The sequence below is a fragment of the Chlorocebus sabaeus genome, chromosome 7 (assembly GCF_047675955.1).
Source record: "Chlorocebus sabaeus isolate Y175 chromosome 7, mChlSab1.0.hap1, whole genome shotgun sequence".
NCBI classification, from domain to species: domain Eukaryota; kingdom Metazoa; phylum Chordata; class Mammalia; order Primates; family Cercopithecidae; genus Chlorocebus; species Chlorocebus sabaeus.
In genome coordinates this window covers 118,357,552-118,376,877 of record NC_132910.1, presented here as the reverse complement: position 1 = coordinate 118,376,877, position 19,326 = coordinate 118,357,552, and positions in this window count along the sequence as shown.

Below are 19,326 nucleotides of genomic sequence, written 5' to 3'. Positions count from 1 at the left end.
TGCCAGCTCTGCTTAAGTTTAATATATTTAATGGTTTATTCACATTATAAATATGAGTTTTTTCAGAAGCACTGTTTTTGCTCTCAAGAATGTGCCGTTCAATTTTAGCATTCAGTGAATGGAAAATTTCAGGTATAAGGTTGCCAAATCATCGAAGTTACACAAAACCCACTGGACATTTCTCTTTTCAGTGTTGGTGTCCTATGCCACGACTGAGAATATTTGCTTTTAAAACATTGTACTGCACCAATCTGTGTGTGAATTTCCATGTTCTCAAGGAAGCTAATTTGCTGGCAGAACGCTGTATCAGGAATGCTCAGCAGTATCATTCAGGCTGTCCCCCACCATGGGCATTTGTATCTATTTGTGTAATGTGACTCTGTGTGAAAGTCTTGTTCTTGGTTGTCCACATTGATAAAAGTCAGGCTACTAAAACTCTGAAGAGCAAGATGATTGACCCTTAGAAAGCTTGTAGATATATGGAAGTTATTTCCTGGTCTGTTAAGAAAATTCTAAATATGACAGGAAAGTATACTGAGAAATGACCTAAAAGCGAGATGAAAATACATTCTTTGTGTACTTTATGCAACTCTTTCGGGATTATTGCATTTCAGAGTAATACATAAAGAAAAAATAAAAGAGAACTCTGACTAACAAAGAAATAAAAACTGTGACTTCACAAGTATCTGTCACACTGCTGCTATTGTTCCCTAAGTTTTAAACTTATATTTAACTTCTGAATGTGCTTTACTTTATACAATTATCTTCATTACTCTGGCAAATGTGTATTAAAGTATTATTTCCAACTTATATTTGTGGATACTGGCCTTAAGAGAAGGTAAGGTGGCTGACTTAAATTTAGACAGGTGATACTGGTTTCTGGAGCAAAGGCAGAATCATAGTTTTCTAAGAAGAAATTATAGTCTCCATCTATTTTCACACTAATTTGCAGATTTAAATAATATATCTTGCAGCATTTAAAAAATATAGTTTTAAATACATTGTCTTTCTCCTACTCCATTCTCCTATGTCATATAGTACCCCACACTTTCATTGCCAACAAACACTTCCCTGATGACTGAAGAAGCAGCATGAGCCACAACTAAAGGTATGAGACATGCATTAGATAGGATGTTCTGTACATTTCACTAGAAATGACAGTGGACAGGGAGAGAAGGAATGATCATAGAAGTCCTCTTAATCCTTGGTGTCTTTCACTTAATAATGAAGCTGGTAAAGAACTGGAAAAAAGGCAACTAGGAGAGTGAAGTAACCACGTTCACATTTAATAAATATTATTCTTTGCTCTTAGGAGAGAGGGATTGATGGAGATAAACCTGGAGGTAGAGGGGCCAGATAGAAAGTAATTGTGATCAAAGCAAGAACCAAGTGTTGACTGTGGTGGAATAGGTAAGGAAGAAACCAATTTCAACCTAAATTTAGTGAAAAAGAGAAAAGCAAATATCCCATGTAAAATGATCAAACATCTGTTTTTCATATTTGTTTATTGTTTTTCTTTTGTTTTTTCAATACACCAATATTTCACACTTTCAGTCTCAACATAAGTTAATTTGCCTGTCATCCTAGTATTTTTTTACAGAATTTTGTTCTCCAAGATGTAATTGAAACTTAGCTGCCAAAATTGCTTCTCTTACAGGTAGCTCCAAAGGAATTGGTTATCCTCCCATACCTTATAACCCAAGAAGCTTGTTACTGCATTCTTCTGGCCAATCATCACTAGTTCCAAACTATTACCCTTCATCCTTTTATCAAAGCCTTTCTAATTTTGAAGGTCATGCCTTGGACATTTCTATCTTCAATCCTTTCTCATTTTTACTGCTCATAGCAGCGTTTGTCAAAGTATAGACTTCAAAGCACTGGTGATCTTTGTCACCCTAACAACTGACCCCCAAGTTCAAGGCCAAGATGCCATCACTTTTAAAGCTGGTGAAACTAAATTATAGCGGAAACTCCTTGATTACTCACAGTTTGATTTTTTCAACAATTTATGTGTTATTTTTAGAGAAAGCAATTGAAAACGTATTATTGGAGATTTAAAAGCTACGCAGAGCCAAAAAAAAAAAAAAAAAAAAACTCCAAAAAATACTTGGAAGATCATAATCAAGCACTTAATTATAGATTGAGGATTTATTTACTGATCTCTCTGAAAAGTTGAAACATTTTGCTGTTTGCAATGGACTGAACGTTTGTGTCTCCCCAGAATTCATGTGTTGAAATCTTATCCCCCAGTGCAATGGTATTAAGAGGGGGAGCCTTTGGGAGGTCATTATTTCATGAATGTGGAGGCTCATGAGTACAATTGATGCCTATGTAAAAGGAACTCTAGAGAGCTCTCTCACTGTCTTTCTGCTATGTGAAGATACAATGGGAAGTTGTCCTCTGCAACCCAGAGGAGGACTCTCCCCGGAAGCCAGACAGTGCCAGCTTAGCCACTCTGATCTCAAAGTTCTAACTTCCCGAGCTCTGAGAAATAAAATTTCGTGTTTGGTTTATGAGACACCCAGACTACGGTAGTTTCTCATAACAGCCTGAACTAAGACACTGTACACCTTATAGGTGACATGACCCGCAGTGCAGCATTCGTCATGAAATGGGCAGGGAGTGATTTTCAGAAGAAAATTTTACATGACTTTTGTGTCCATTTAAAATGTGAGTAAAAAATATGAGTATCCAGCATAAGTTGACTCAGATGTTGGGAGAGAAAAACCATGAAGGAATTTGAACATAGAAAGTTTAATAGAATTATTCACGGCTCTAACACACAGGATCAAAGTAAGGAGGGAATAGTTGAGCAAGAAAGAAAGATAATCCTAAAGAATATAGAAATAGTGGATATAAAGGACAGCCACTATCCCTAGGTCTCAGATGGCACTTGGATGGAAGAGTCCCACTTGTCAGGGAGGGAACAGCTGTGTCTCAATAAATAGCAAAATTGCTGTGATGCTCTGTTGGTGGAAATTACCTGAAATCTGCACTCTAGGGTGCTTGGGAAAGCTGATCACTGGAAATACGCTGCAGGGAGAGGCTGCTGGCCGCTGGGTGCATCTGGACCGCTGTTCACTGCAACTTCCTATATTCAATATTTCACAATCTCTCCAACTCTGTTGATACCATCACCTAAGTCTATATACAAGCAAAATCTTATTAAAACTCCTGTGAGCCTTCATTTACCTTTTATTAAAAAGAAAAAAAAAACTATTCTCCTATGAAATAAAATTAATATGTAAAGTGTTTGAGCTTTTAAGTATTTTACATTTTTATGTTTACAAATATGCTACCAAAGCCTCACAGATGAATTGAGAAGTGTAGTGCTATGGTTTGGCTGTGTCCCCACCCAAATCTCATCTTGAATTGTAACTCCCACAACTCCTACATGTGGCGGGAGGAATCTGGTGGAAAGTGTTTGAATTATGGGCGTGGGTCTTTCCTGCGCTGTTCTCATGATAGTGAATGAGTCTCACGAGATCTGATAGTTTTAAAAATGAGAGTTTCCCTGCACCATCTCTTTTTGCCTGCCACCATCCACCCAAAATGTGACTTGCTTCTCTTTGTCTTCTGCCATGATTGTGAGCCCTCCTCAGCCACATGGAACTGTAGGTTTATTAAACCTCTTTGTTTTGTAAATTGCCCAGTCTCCCATATGCCTTTCTCAGCATCATGAAAACAGATTAATACATGTAGAAATCACATATGCACGTCAGCACCAGAGGTCGCCCGTTGACTGGTGTATTGTCTATTAGGACTGCCATAACTAAGTCCCACAGATTGGGTGGTTTAAACAGAAGTTTATTTCCCACAGTTCTGGAGTCTAGAAGCCCCAAATCAAGGTGCTGACAGGGTTGGTTCCTTCTGAGTGTGGTGAGGGTGAATCTGTTCCAGGCCCCTCTTCTACTGGTAACGCCTTGGTTTATGACAACATAACTCTAATCTTCACGTGGGTTCTCCCTGTGTGCATGTCTGTCTCCAAATTTTCCCTTTTTATAAAGACCTCAGTCTTATTGGATTAGGGCTGACCCTAGCAGTCTTATTTTAACTTGATTAGCTCTGTAAAGACCTCATTTTCAAATAAACTCATATTCTTAGCCACTGGGAAATTAGGACTTCAACATGAATTTGGTGGGGGGACTCAATTCAACATAAAAATGAGTTATAACTTTGTATATTCATGTTCGATTGTATTTAAATTCTAAAGAGGTGATCATAACACATTTATTTATGAATGCATATTTATGTTAACATAGACATACATGTAAATTTATATACATATAATTTTAAAATTATTGTTTACTTAAATGTAATTATTAATTTTTTCCTAGCTTTATGCTTCAGAAACATGATTTAAATTTCCACATAATTTACTATCAGCAAGAATCATAGTTTTTATTGAACTATTTTACTCTTCTTAAACAAGGTTGCTTCTAATTTGTAGCTATGAAAAACACTGTCATGGAGAACTGTTTGTCTGGCTGGCTGTATAGTTATCTACTTGCCTATCTATCCATTTGCCATACGAATACATATATTTACACACTTTGACACACTACTGGCAGGGTCTGTGCTTTAACATGAGTTCATATATGTAGAGTTGAAAGTCTCAATATATCAACATTAAAGAAAACCTAAAGAATGCAGCGATATCACATGCGAAGAGATAAGTCGTGTCAATATTTAAATTTTCCAATATTCCTCAAATTGATCTTATAGTTTTAATTAAATTTTATTAAAATTCCAATCTGTTGTGGTATGTAAAATTTAACCAGCTCTGTAAATTTGTTTGGTGTGAAAAGTACAGTAGTGAAAACCTAGAATAATCTCAAAGTAGCAAAATCGAAGAAATGTGACTTCCCGCCAATATTACGACTTTTAGAAAGCTATTGTATTGAATACAGGGTGGCACGTAAGTAAAATAGAAAAATATGTAACAGAGGGAGAGAAAAGTGGGCAGTAGAGAAACGGCCATGCAGGTAAGGAACAGTTATAACACCTTATAACACAGAAGATGCCATAGAAGAATGGTGAAAGGATCAATTATTCAGTAAGTTTTACTACAATAATTTGTTATTGAGATAAAATTATATTTTTACATCATACCCCCCATATACCAGGGTAGGTGTATCATAGGCCAGGGTAGGTCCCAGGCCTGTTAAGAAGTGGGCCACGCCACACAGCAGGAGCTGAGTGGTGGGCGAGCAAGCGAAGTTTCATCTGTATTTACAGCTGCTCTCCATTAATCACATTACTGCCTGAGCTCCGCCTCCTGTCAGACCAGCGGTGCATTAGATTCTCATAGGAGCACAAATCCTATTGTGAACTACATGTGCAAGGGGTCTAGGTTGCACACTCCTTATGAGAATCTAATGCCTGACGACCTGTCAGTGTCTCCCATTAACCCTAGATGGGATAATCTAGTTGCATGAAAACAAGTTCAGGGCTCTCACTGAGTCTACGTTATGGTGAGTTGTATAATTATTTCATTATGTATTACAGTGTAATAATAATAGAAATAAAGTGCACAATAAAATGTAATGCATTGGAATCATCCCAAAACCATTCCACTGAAAACCTGTCTGCGGAAAAATTATCTTCCGTGAACCAGTCCCCAGTGTCAAAAAGGATGGGGACTGCTGCCATATACAACATCAATTCCAGAGAGAATTTAGACTTAAATGTTAAAAATATGATTTAAATTTTAGAAAAAGTTTAGAATGTCTTCATGATCTTATGGTATGGAATGACGCCTTACACACCAAGTACTCAACCACAAAGTCTAACCCCAATAAATCTCACTTCATTAAATCTAAGAACTTCTGGACATCAAAAGATATCACAAAGCAAATGAATACAACCACAAAATCTTGGGGAAGAGTTTGTCACAGATAGCAAACAACACATTTATGTCCAGAAAATGCTGAACCTCTTACAAATCAACAAGAAAAAGATAAGCAGGGCAACAGAAGAAATGAGAAAAAACAACAAAAAACTTTTATTAGAGAAGGCATAAATGCCAATAAGCACAAGCAGATAACTCCCAGGATATCAGATAGCCAGAAGAAGACAACTATTATCTTTCTCCACTCCCTTAAATTAAAATAAATATAGGAAATCTCTGAAACCACCAAAATGGTGGCAAGACGGTAGACCAATGGGAAAATGTCTCTGACAAAAGTGCAAATTGGTAAAATCACATTGCAAAACAAATTTTTCATTATATGAATTTAAAGCCATCTGTACCCATAATGTAGGAAATTCATTTCTATTCCCTAAAGAAAATCTTTCACGTGTATACTATCAGCCACAAGCAATATATTTATAGCATAATTATTTCAAACAGCACAAAAGTAGAAAAGAACCAAATATTGATTTACAAGAGACTGGATAGTTAGAATCATTTTTATTGAATGGACTACTGCCTAGTAGTGACAAGGAATGAACACCATCCTTCTCCCTAAAACACGGGTGTTCCCGTGTGTGCACCATGTGCGTGCACATGTGCACAGGTACATCTACAAAAAGAAAGAAATCTACAAAAAGAAATAAAGCAGGTTTCAAAATATACTTCCAATATGTTCTCATTTATATTAAGCTCAAATTCATGCAAGAGTGTTATCTTTATCTTTAATGAATGATGAATTTATAAATAAAAGCAAGTCAATGTTTACATAAAACCAAGTGAGAGGTCAATTTCATGTGTATGAAGAAATTGAGAGGAATGGAGAAAGGTTGAGGAGGAGCACATGGTAACTATGAAGTTATCTGTAGTGAGCTATTTCTTAAATAGTTTAGAAGGCACTTTAAGTATTACTATTTAAATGATACGATTAATGACACATATACCTGATTACAAAATTTAAGGGTATCTATATTTTAACATTTCTTGATACAATTTTTAAGTTGCTCACTAAGATATTGACCCAATTTTATAAACCTACCAAAATTCTCACCGAGCTACACTGAGTTGTGTACATTTGTTCAGTTGACAAGTTCATTGTAAAAAGAATTTTTCTCTCATTTATTTTTTATCAACGACCTTTTTAAATACACTTTCCAATTACAGGGTATGCAGATATGCTGTTTTGTGAAATGCGTATTCATTTTTTCCCAGTTGCATATTTGTTTCTTATTTAACAATGACAATTTTGAATATATTAAAGTGCTAGTGATTTCATTTTCTCTGCCAAGATTCCCTCTCAACTACAGGAAGCAATATCCATTTTTTAAATAGAACTGTTTCTCCTTCTATCCAATTAAGTGATGGTATGTGGATATCAGAGTTATAATTCTTCTGTCTGTACCCACAGGGCTGGTCATGTGAATAAAGATGTGTGGCTGAAGATAAGTACTACAGAGAAACTGCCAAACATGATTCTAGTTCATGGAAAAGTTGGCATAAAAGAGTGAAGCAGATATGCATGAAAGCGGTGGAAAGGTGGTATAAAGATAATTAATTCTAGCGCATCTCAGCCCTTGGTTTCAGTTCTCACTTGAGCTAATGTATGATCTATGCATCTTGTTGTTTAGAAATGTACATGAGGAAAGTCATTCTTTGCCTAGGATAGATTGAATTGTTAATTCTTCATCAATCATGAAAAATATTCTGACTAAATACATGCAATGTGAAATATGTAAGTTTTCTATTGTAGGGACTTTATACCTGTCTATTCCTCTCCCAATCCCCAGTTTCAGCTTTTGGTGTCATGCTTTCATACTTCACCCACTTGCTAAGTCTTTCATAAAGGAATCCCTTTCATGTATAGTTTTCAAGGTTCCAACTTATTCCTGTTGCAGCTCCCACACTGAGAGATGAAATAAGTTTGCAGTCATTTAGAATGAATTCTTTGATTTCTTTTTTAGTATTCAATAACAGAATAAGCATTTTCCATATCGTTTCCTCCTTACCATTCATTAGTATTATGTGTGTGGTTGTTGAAGAGAAGGAAGAGGTTTCGTCTGAAATTTGTCTCCTGCTCTGATTTGGCTTACTTAGGAGAACCACACTTGGGGAGGGGTGGGGTGCAAGCGTAATATTAGGGATAAGGTAGTATCTTATTTTCATTTGCCTTTAGTATTTTGGTGCCAATTTTGACCTAAGTCATATATCATTTTACCCTCTCAAACTAGCATTCATGCATAAAACAAATGTTTAGCGAACTACAGACCAAGGGCCACACTAATTTATCACTGGTTTGTAAATAAAACATTGAAACTCAGCCACATGTACTTTCTATACATTTTCTAAGTCTGCTTTCACACTACAATGGTAAAGTTGCAAAACTGATTATATAAAACAGATAGCACATGACCACAAAGTCTAAAATATTTGCTATCTGGCTCTGTATAGAAAATTTTTGCCAACTTCTGATGTATTGCAGATATACTAATTTGTATGAATGGCACCATGTACAGAGGTCTTTATGTTGCTTTGGAACTTTATGAAAAGAGAACTTTTCTGATCTTTGAAACTCATTTGAAGCTTTTTTTGACCAAATATTGCATTGTTTGACCATTTTATTCTATAATTCAGTATCCTTCTGTTGTACCTTTAGACAACAAATGTTTAAAATGTTTGCAAATGTGCTATTATAAAATGTTTTAATGGACATCCAAACAAGTGCATCTTAATTCATATATTTTATTAAATTTTTCAAAAGGATGAATACTTTGGGGGGGTTTGGTTTCTACTTTAAAATCCATTACACAAAGACTGAAATAGCTTATAAAAATCAACTTCTTTATTATGATTACTTTTGTCCAATGAAGATGCTTTTCTTTTTCCTTTTTCTTTTCCAGTTTACATATTTCTGTGATTTAGACAAAACATTTAAAAACTATGTTTGCATTTTCATAGTATCTTACTTTTGAGAGAAACCTGTATCTCCCATTGTTTTTAGTATATTTCCATAATATTGGGCTCCTAACCTGTGGAATTGAGAAAAACAAAGATTAATCCCTACATTTCTCTTTATTAAATATCAGTGTGGAGTATTCTAATATAACTTCATACCTTTTGTTGCAAGTTATCTGAAGCCATGTTTTGGTGCATCACTCCCTATTTTTCATGCTCAGATATCTGTCATTATTTTAATAAATTTTTTAGACCACATGAAATCAATGGTGAAATCTACTGCTGCTGCATATGTATGGCCTGAGCATTTCTTTTCCATTCCATGAATTCAGTTGAGCATTAAAAGCTTATTCATTTCTTGGGAACTTTCACAAATTTTCCAAACTTTCATATTTTTCAAATTTATTTTCTACTCTTGGTGTTATGTTCACATCAACCCAGTCCTAAAATGAGCTTCACACTTTCCTAACTTTCCCTGCCTTTATATCTGTGGAATATTTTCAATCCTAATGATAGTAGATAGGCGGTTTAAGGTGTTATATTTTCAAATCTCATGCAAAACATTTTCTAAACTTAGGAAAAGGAGTTTATAGTTAAATTGTTGCTGCAGAATTCATAAGCTAAATAGACTCTCTGAAGGTCAAATAATATGAACAGAAAATAAACATGCTGGTTCTCATTTTTCCTAGACAGTTTAAAATTATTTATAGTGTAGTCCATTTTAATACAATTTATGCCTTATCAACTTTTCATATTTCAATAAAGCACATAAATGAATCCTGTAGCACTGATATTTTAAAAGGTTAAACTCTAGCTGAATGGTGTAGTCTATTTGTGCTGCTGTAACAAAATATCACAGACTGGGAATTTTGTAAATAACAGGAATTTGTTATCTCACAGTTCTGGAAGCTGGGAAGTCCAAGATGCAGGTTGCTTTATGCTTTCAGATGAAATTCTGATGCTATATCCTCTGAAGGGGGTGAACTCTATGTCCTTACATGGCAGAAGGGGAAAGAGCAAAAGGGGACAGACGCTCCCCACAAAGTCCTTTTATGGGAGTCCTAATACAATTCATGAAGACAGAACCCTCTTAAGCCAATTACCTCCCAGAGACTTCAACTTCCAATAACATCACCTTGGTGATTAGGTTTCAACATCTGAGTCTTGTAGGGAACACATTCAAATCATAGCCCTCACTCCGACTTTCTATTATTTGTCACTCCCAAATCGTAACTGTAAAACAAAGAGAGGTATTTTCCGTTAAAGTTGTTGACTAAATATATTTTATGATGCAAATAGTAGCATGGATTTACACCAGAAAACACTTGTCCAAACTTCCCTTCATAGGACTGAAAGAATTTGACACAATATATTTCATGAACTTTGTATCCCGTCTCAGGAAAAGTTAGAAAGTAATGAATTGTGATTGTTCAGTTCTTTTCCAAACTAAATGCCACAAAATTCTGTGTGCACCATTCTAAGAAACGTAGATTTCATTTTGCAGATATAAAGGGAGCAGGCAATGTTTGCATAATTTCTGTGAGAAATCTTAGACCATAAATTTTGTACTGGTGTGCTGCTGGATCTTCAATCTTGCTGCTGAAGAACAATACTGCCCCTGCTCATTTAACAGGCTTCCAGTGAGGAAGGAACCTCGACAGTAATTTTGTCCAAAGATAGGTTATTAAAAAAGCCACACTACTCCCTATATGAAGCTGAATTTAAGTTGTGTAAAATATGCATTTTGCACATTTTGATTAACCTTCAAAGAGTTGCAGTGAGGATGGGAGGTCTCCGTAGTCTTGGATACTTGAAGAAGAGCTCTCATAAGCCAAGGACTGAAATGACTATTATGAAATATGCCTGTTTGGTAGTATTGTCTTGAGAAGGGAATAGGCAGACAGTAGTAAAACATTTTTTTTTTTACTGCACTCATAGCTTATGTTAAAATCACAAAATGAATCTGTCCCGGAAAATTAAATCCACTTTGGTCTGGTCAAGTTCTTATTTCATAAGGTAAACATAATAATATAACTTGTGTAACCCCACAAATAGGTGTTGTTTTATTGTTATTATTTTTTAAGATAGTGTCTCGCTCTGTCACCCAAGCTGGAGTGCAGTGACATGATCATGGCTCACTGCAGCCCGGACCTCACAAGCTCAAGTGATCCTCTCATCTCAGCCTCCCACAGGTGCCCACCACAACAATCGGCTAATTTTTTTTTTTTTCTTTTGGAAACAAAGAGATCTCCCTATGTTGCCCAGGCTCTTGATTTCCTGGGTTCAAGCAATCCTCTCAGAGTGACAAATATACAAGCATAAGCCGCTATGCTTGCCCCACGTATGATTATTTTAATACAGGTTTTCTCAGTGCCTTTAGTATGCTGGCGTGACATCTGGACCTAAGGGGGATTCACTATATCCAGTGAATTCCAACACTTTTTTTTTGCTATGAATCCTTTCATTTCTAGAACCTCTATTCCATTATTTTGGAATAGCTTTATATTTATTTTATTTAATTAAATGCTATACAACAACTTTTGAACATTTAACAGCCAGATGGACTTTTTCAACGTGGTTATCTTTAAAAGTATTTCACCTTCAGCAGATGAAAAACTGAATGCATTTTCTTTCTTGCAACATCTGCATTCCCTATATTGTCAACGTCAGTACGTTCAACTAGCTACCTGACAAGAAACACGGAAATCACCCTAGAATTCTCCCTCTCTTTAGTCCTCACATGCAATTAATGAGCTCCCCTAGACTAAGCAGGACGAATAGAATCCCAACTCAAAATGTATCTAAATAAAATTTAAAAGATAATTATTGCTATGGTCTGAATGCTTTTATGTCCTCCCAAAATTCAGATGTTGAAATCTAATCACCAAAGCGATAGTTTTAGTGGCTGGAGTTTTTGGGGGGTTTTAATTAGGAAAGCTAAGCCCAAATAAATGGAATTAGTGCCTTTATTTAAAAAGCAAAAAGGCCTCAGAGAGCTGCCTTGCCCCTTCCACTGTATGAGGACACAGCAAGAAGGTGCCCTTCTATGAACCAGGAAGCAGGCACTTACCACACGCCACATCTGCCTGACCTTAGACGTGCCAGTCTATAGAACTGTAAGAAATAAATTTCTGTTGTTTATAAACCATGCAGTTTATGGTATTTTATTATAGCAGCCTAAATGGACTGCAACAGTTTTCATTATGACATTTAAAAGGATGTATAAACAAGAAGTATGGTAAATTTAAAACTTTACTTTCCTCACATGAATCATTAATGTTATCTATTTTAATTTGCCTTGAGCTTACTTTTACTTGATTATTTTAGAAAGATCTTGGGAATGTTTACAAATAGTACTGAAATTATTATTAAGCATTTGCTAAGCCCTATTTCAGTGTAGATGTTTTTGCAAATTTTATAATTACTAAAATATCTCTTCTATCACTGCTAAATATAAATATAGCTATTAATTTTCTTTATAACTTTGCACATTTTTAGATGATATGTTCTTTTATCTCTCTTTTACAATTTTCTGTTATTTCAATGTTGAAATATTAAACGGTACTACACGTTAGTGTTTCGAAAACTCCCAGCTAAATTACGGATCTAGTTCCAAATAAGCCAGCAACCCTGCCCTAAGGGCAAATGAAGGGGTGTCAGACTTGAGTGTTTATAGTATGCTTTCCTGGGACACTCCTTTTACTTGGCAGATGACCTCATGTTTAGTTTCCTGATACATGACTATGGCCAGGTGTCCCCTACACCAAAAACTTATTTATACTGGCAGACACCTTGTGGCTTTTGTCTGACCCATGTCCAGTTTATGCCTACCTAACCAAGCTCTGGCATGGGGACCCTGACCTTGTCTGCCCCTCCACCTCATATCTAGGGAAAACTCCACCTAGGCTAGCCCCTGGTTCTTCAGATAAAAGGTGTAAATTCAAGATACCATCACAATAAGAAGCAAGTTCAAAGGTTTTTACTTACAGATCCTGGGCAAGGAGGGCATATTTAGTCATGGGAACACTCCTGTGCCACAGGTCACACAAGGCAAGAATGAAGAGTTGGCAGAGAAAGAAAGAGTCCCATGGCAATTAGCAGTATAGATAAGGGTTAGAGTGTGGGTCATTTTATGTTTGAGGGCTGGCTGAATGTTCCATTTAAAGTGAGTGATGGGAATACAAAGAACCCAGTCGGCTAGATGGGAGAGATGCCTCTAATTTCTTAGCCCTGGCCACCGGCTTGAGCTATTTGGGTGTGGTATAGAACTGGAAAGTGTGTCAAGGGTGACTGACCCTTGTTTCTGGTATGAGATAAAGTTGTGTTTGAAATGGATATAAAAGCAACATAAAATTATAAGAATTCACCATAGTCAGGTGCTATCTTATTTCCATTGATTTATTTAATTTGTTAAAAATATTTTTATTTTATTGAAACTGTCATATGTGGTAGGCACTGGAAATATAGAAATGATAAAAAAAGAGAAAAGTCTCTGTTTCATGAAGCTTAAATGACATGGGGAACACACTCAATAAAATCATAGCTATTATAATGTGTGCATCAGGCTCTGCCTTCCTTGCAGTTTCAACAACATGAATGTAAGTGGTTGTGATGATTACTTTTGTGTCAGCTTGGCTGAGCAAAGATGTGAAGTCAAGAATTATTCTGGGTTTCTTTAAGGATGTTTTTGGATGAGATTAATGTTTAAATCAGTAGACTTTGAGTAAAGCAGATGGCCCTCCCTAAATTGAGTGGGCCTCATCCAATCAGTTGAAGGCCTGGATGAAACAAAGACTGACCTTAAAATCCTGCAATATTGGGTCTTCCCTAAATCTCCAGCCGGCTGGCCCACCCTGCAGAAATAAGGTACTATTTTAAATAATTAATAGTCAACATTTCTTTAATCCTTACACAACTCGATTATTAAAAAATGGGTTTTCATAAGATAAATACATTGCCCAAGATAGTAAAGGTGAAAAGCAGAAATGTCACCTGGGAATGAAACCCAGAAATTCTCTTCAGCACATGTACTCTTAATGATTACAATTCCAACAAGCTGTTCCAGGGTTATCAACTACAAATCAGATGAACTTCAAATCCTCCCAAATCTTAACACTATAATATGTTATTTAAAGAAAAATATCTCACTGGCTAGTAAATCTTGCCATTTGCAAGTGTTTATGAAATCGTAAGAAAGTTGCTGTCCCTGCCTGGTGTCTATCAGCACCACCTAATTAATGTTCTTAATTTTGATGCAGTCATTGTATTGGCTACAGCTAATTCTTGGTTCAATTGAGGAGGCTATCGTTAGCCATTAGTACATGAGAGTAATGAACACAGAATCAGCAAACCAAAGGCTGGCATTCATGGGAGAAGGCATTTTCCGAGTTTTTCTGATTCAAACTCTAGAAAGTTTACATGGCTAAACCAGATAATAAATTATATTGGACTGAATATTCTCAAGAATTTGTTCCAATTTTTGAGCACTTATATAGTATTATGATCAAGTTAGGAAATAAAGTTTTCTGTTTGAAATCTTAACTAAAGAAGAGACAAATTTTAGTTACATATAAACCATTGCATGATAGAGCCTAAAAAAAAAAACAGTTCAATTTCAGGTTAAATTCTGAGACATCTGAATAATGCATTTATGCGTTCATTAGACATTAAATAAACCGCATTGTTTAAAGAGTATTACCTCCTATTGGACTAAATTCTCCACTTAGCAAGACCAGAGGTACATCTCAAATTAAATTTTTCTCTAAGGTTTCACAATTAGTTAATGATGTTCACATTACCATCTTCTAGTATGACAAGTTGGTAAAGATGTAAGAAATATGTGCTGCTTTGGTTGGGGTCACTACAGAGGCAGACTCTGGGATAAAAAATTGAATGCAGATATAGCTTATTTTGGAGTAAACATGAATAAGAAAGCAAGGTGCCCGGTGCGGTGGCTCACATCTGTAATCCCAGCACTTTGGGAGGCCAAGGCAGGTGGATCACAAGGTCAAGAGATCAGGACCATCCTGGCGAACGTGGTGAAACCTTGTCTCTACTAAAAATACAAAAATTAGCTGAGCGTAGTTGTGGACATCTGTAATCCCAGCTACTCGGGAGGCTGAGGCAGGAGAATCACCTGAACCTGGAAGGTAGAGGTTGCAGTGAGCTGAGATGGCACCACTGCACTCCATCCTGGGCAACACTGAGACTGTCTCAAAAAAAAAAAAAAAAAAAAAAAAAAAAAATAGTAAGGGGGTTAAAAGCAAAGAAAAAAAAGCCACTGAAAGGTGTTTTACTAATCTTGTTGCCACTGTTGGCAGTGGAAGCTCAGTCTCTCAGGAGAACTCATTCAAACAGTGAAGAAAATGCCACAAAGTAATCCCAATAGAAGGGTAAAAATCAGATACATTTATTCATGTGGTGCCTCTCGAGAAGGACAATTCTGAACACCATAATTCCTTAATGTTGAAATTTAGAAACATGAAAATCCCTGAAGTCCAAAGTTCTTAATGTTTAAACTCCTGAAAATCACAATTTTGAAAGATGAATATTGAAATCCTGAATGCCAAAATTTGGGGGAAGGGACTAATGGGTTTTCATTTGTATGCAGGATAGTTGCATTAGTTAAGGTACATGGTGTTAGGCAGAAATATTACCTTGTTTTTGTCTTTGTTTGGAAATTAAGTATGTTTTTAAAAGATTTGTATGGGTGCCACATTGACAAGGGGTGGACTTGTGGACTTAAAATTAAGTGTCAACTTGACTGAATGAAGGTAATATCCAGAAACCTGGTAAAGCATTATTATGTGCATGTCTGTGAGGGTGTTTCCAGGGGAGATGAGTGTGTGAGTCTGAGTGGATGAGCGGGACTCTGCCCTCAAGATTGATGGGCACCTTCTAATCAGATCGGGGTCCAAGGAGAATGAATGCAGAAGGCAAATTACTCTTTCTTTGAGGGCTGGGACACACTTTACTCCTGCTACTTGGACATCAGAACTCCAGACTCGCCAGCCTTTGGACTCCAGAACTTGCACAAACAACCCTCCAGATCCCAAGGCTTTCTCCCTCGGGATGAGAGTTATACTATCGACATTTCTGGATCTGAGGGCTTCAGACTTGGCTATCAGCATTCCAGGGACCACAGCTTGCAGATGGCCTATCATGGTACTTAGGCATCCTCATCACATGAGCCAATTCCCCTAATAAATTCCCCCACCTATATCTAAGCATATATCTTTTTTGTTTCTGTCTTTCTGGAGAACCTTGACTAATACACATTTGGTATCAGGGAAGCCAAATATTTCTTTTTACTTTATTATTTACAACACAATGGAAGAGATCTGTGAAATTTTTTCTTCATAAAAAGGCTGTGATAAGTTAAGTATATGAAGCTACTTAATGGTGAAAGATAATAATTTAAAACCCAATTGTTATTGATGCCCTGAAAGCAGAAAATAATTTAATTGCAATGGTCCAGCGATAACCAAACTTTCACACAGACAGCATGTACTTGCAAACTTTCTAGAAAACAACCACTATCCAGATAAAAGCGCAATGAGTGTTTTGAAGATCGTAGAAGTGAAAACATAGATGAAAAATGCAAGACATTTTCTCTGACAAATGATTAAATCATGCACAAGTTCTGGGCCTTCACATATTGCACTAATTCTCTATGCTATGTATTTCACATTTGCATGATTTCCAATACTGGAGGTGTACATCATGTACAGACACTCAGAGATGTATATTGTAACGCTATTCAATATAGTCAAGATATGGAATCAATGTAAGTGTCCATTAACAGATGAGTAGATTAAATTGATAAAGAAAATGTATATATACACAATGGAATACAATTTAGTCATAAAAGGAATAAAATTCTGTTATTTGTGGCAAAAATGGATGAGCTTGGAGAACACTATGCTAAGTGATATAAGCCTGGCACAGAAAAATAAATACTGCCTGTTCTCACTCATATAAGGAAGCTTAAAAAAAGTTGATCTCAAGGAAGTACAGAATAGAATAATAGTTACCAGAGGTGGAGAAATATGGGGGTGGGAGGGAGGAATGGTTAAATATTGGTTAATGGATATAGAGGTACAGCTAAATAAGAGGAATGAGTTATAATAAGTTCTAATGTTCTACAGCACTAAGGGGTGACTATAATTAACACCAATTTATTATACATTTTCAAACAATTGGAGGAGTGAGATTTGAGTGTCCCTTGCCAACATTTGGTCATGTTTGTCATTAAAGTGGTCATTACGGCTTTAATATGCATTATCCTGTTAACTAATGCATCAAGCTTTTTATTTTTGGTGTTTGCATATTGGCTTTTTAACAGGATCTAAGTCTTTTACCCCATTTGCTTTTTAAAATTGATTGTAATCCAACACCCTTGCTAAAATAACACATTAGTTCAAAGAGATGTTTCTAGATTCTTTGTGATTTTCTATACAAAATTCTGTTGTCTTTGAAAAAGGAGAATTTTACTGCTTCCTTTCTAAAATACTTTAAGATTCTTACTTGTTTCCAGAAACAATTGTGAGGGAGGCTTTTGTGTGCTGAACCTAGAAGTGTCATACAGAAATTTTACTCATATTTCTCCGTTCTGAAACACTCCTGATCCTATAGAACTGTACCTCCCTGAGGTAGACAAAAGAAATTCCATCCGTGAGCAATCCTCTTCATCCTGTGGCCATGGAATTCCATGCTGCCTTTGATCCTCCCTTCCTGACCATGTGACTTTTGAAATTCAGATTTGCTCCCAATAATTGCCTGAGTAAAAACCTTGGAATAAAACAAGATATAACTTTTTATAAAAATATAATCTCCTCCTGATTTTGCTTCTCTTGTTGATGCCTGGATGCCACATATTTTGCAGAATTTTAATAAATTAATTTATAATATATAAAATAAATCAGTCTAATACGTTGCTATTTTTTGTAGTAGTTCTGCAAACAACATTAATAGATGTACTTAAGAAATTATCAGTTTAATGCCCGCTACCTAAAATTTTTTCAGAGGGTCTAGCTGGACTCTTGACTTACAAAAAAAATCTCTGTCAAATTTATGGTGACTTCTATACTTGCCTGTGTTAAGAGACTTTTGTTGTTGTTTGTTTGTTTTAAAAAACAAGTTATTAACATATCCAGGTCCACAAATCTGTCCATTCCATATATGCTAGAATTTAGATATGTTAATACATGTTCTGCAATTTATGGGAAATATTTCCAGAACTCTCTAAGTCTGACATAACTGAAATGTACATATGCATATCATTACCATTTTAAAGTGTTTGAAACTGATATTTGCCTTCTCATCTATATTAAGTTCTATAATTTTGGCCTCATAAAGATTTCATTGTAACTTCCTTTTTTTTCTGCACAAACTGTTTTTCTCTTTTTGACTCTCACCTTACCTATTTTTCAATTTTTTCCCAGTTTCACTTTGAGACACCTGATCCTCTTAACCTTTAAACTATGTAAACTATGAGATCCCCCCATCCACCTTTATGGAGTGTTCTGTTGCTTCTTGATTGAAAATAATTACATCTTCTGAAGCCTGAAAACTCATGAGATTACCCATCTACCTTTATGGTGTGTTCTGTTGCTTCTTCGTTGAAAATAATTATATTTTCTTAAGCCTGAGCACTCAATTACATTCATTTATGCATTCTAAAAAATAGCCTAATTAGTTAACTCATAGAGTGGGCAGGCAAATTTACTAAAGAACTGTTAATGCTAATTGCTCTCTGCTTGGCAACTTATACATACATATATACACATACACATATATATACACACACATATGCACATATATACACATGTACATACATATACACACAGGTATATATACATTTATGTGTGTATATATATGTATATAGGTTACAGTCATGTGAGCAATGACATGTAAGCATACATAATAAGAAAGAAGAAGGCAATGAAACCTGGGAGCTCACTCCTAATCGAGCCTTTCAACTAAACACATCTTCTAGAAAATAGTATTTGTGCCTCCCTCTATCTCTCTGCTTCTTCCACAAGGGAATTCCAACAAAAGATCATCATTTCACAGAGTGTCTGATTTTACATGTATTGCTGTAATTTTGACATGAGGCATGAAAAAGTATTATTATGTTCATTTTGGACAATTTGCTTTCCTGGGAGAAAGAATAATATAATTATGAAATTTTTATGTTTTGGGCAGCCTGAAATAAAGGTAAAATCTGGTAAAAGTCTTGAAAAAATTAAGGAAAAAGTACATATTTTTAAATAAAAAGTGAATTAAAATATAGATCATCGCTCTCTTTAAATGTATTCTCTCTTATGTAGTTTTTTTTAATATCAAAGTTTAATCTGGCAATAGGATTAGCTTAGTGATTTTAAACTGGGTCCTCATAAAACTTAGAATGTGGCAGAATTGCATCAAACATTTCACTTTTTTTCATTTCAGATGAAATTGAA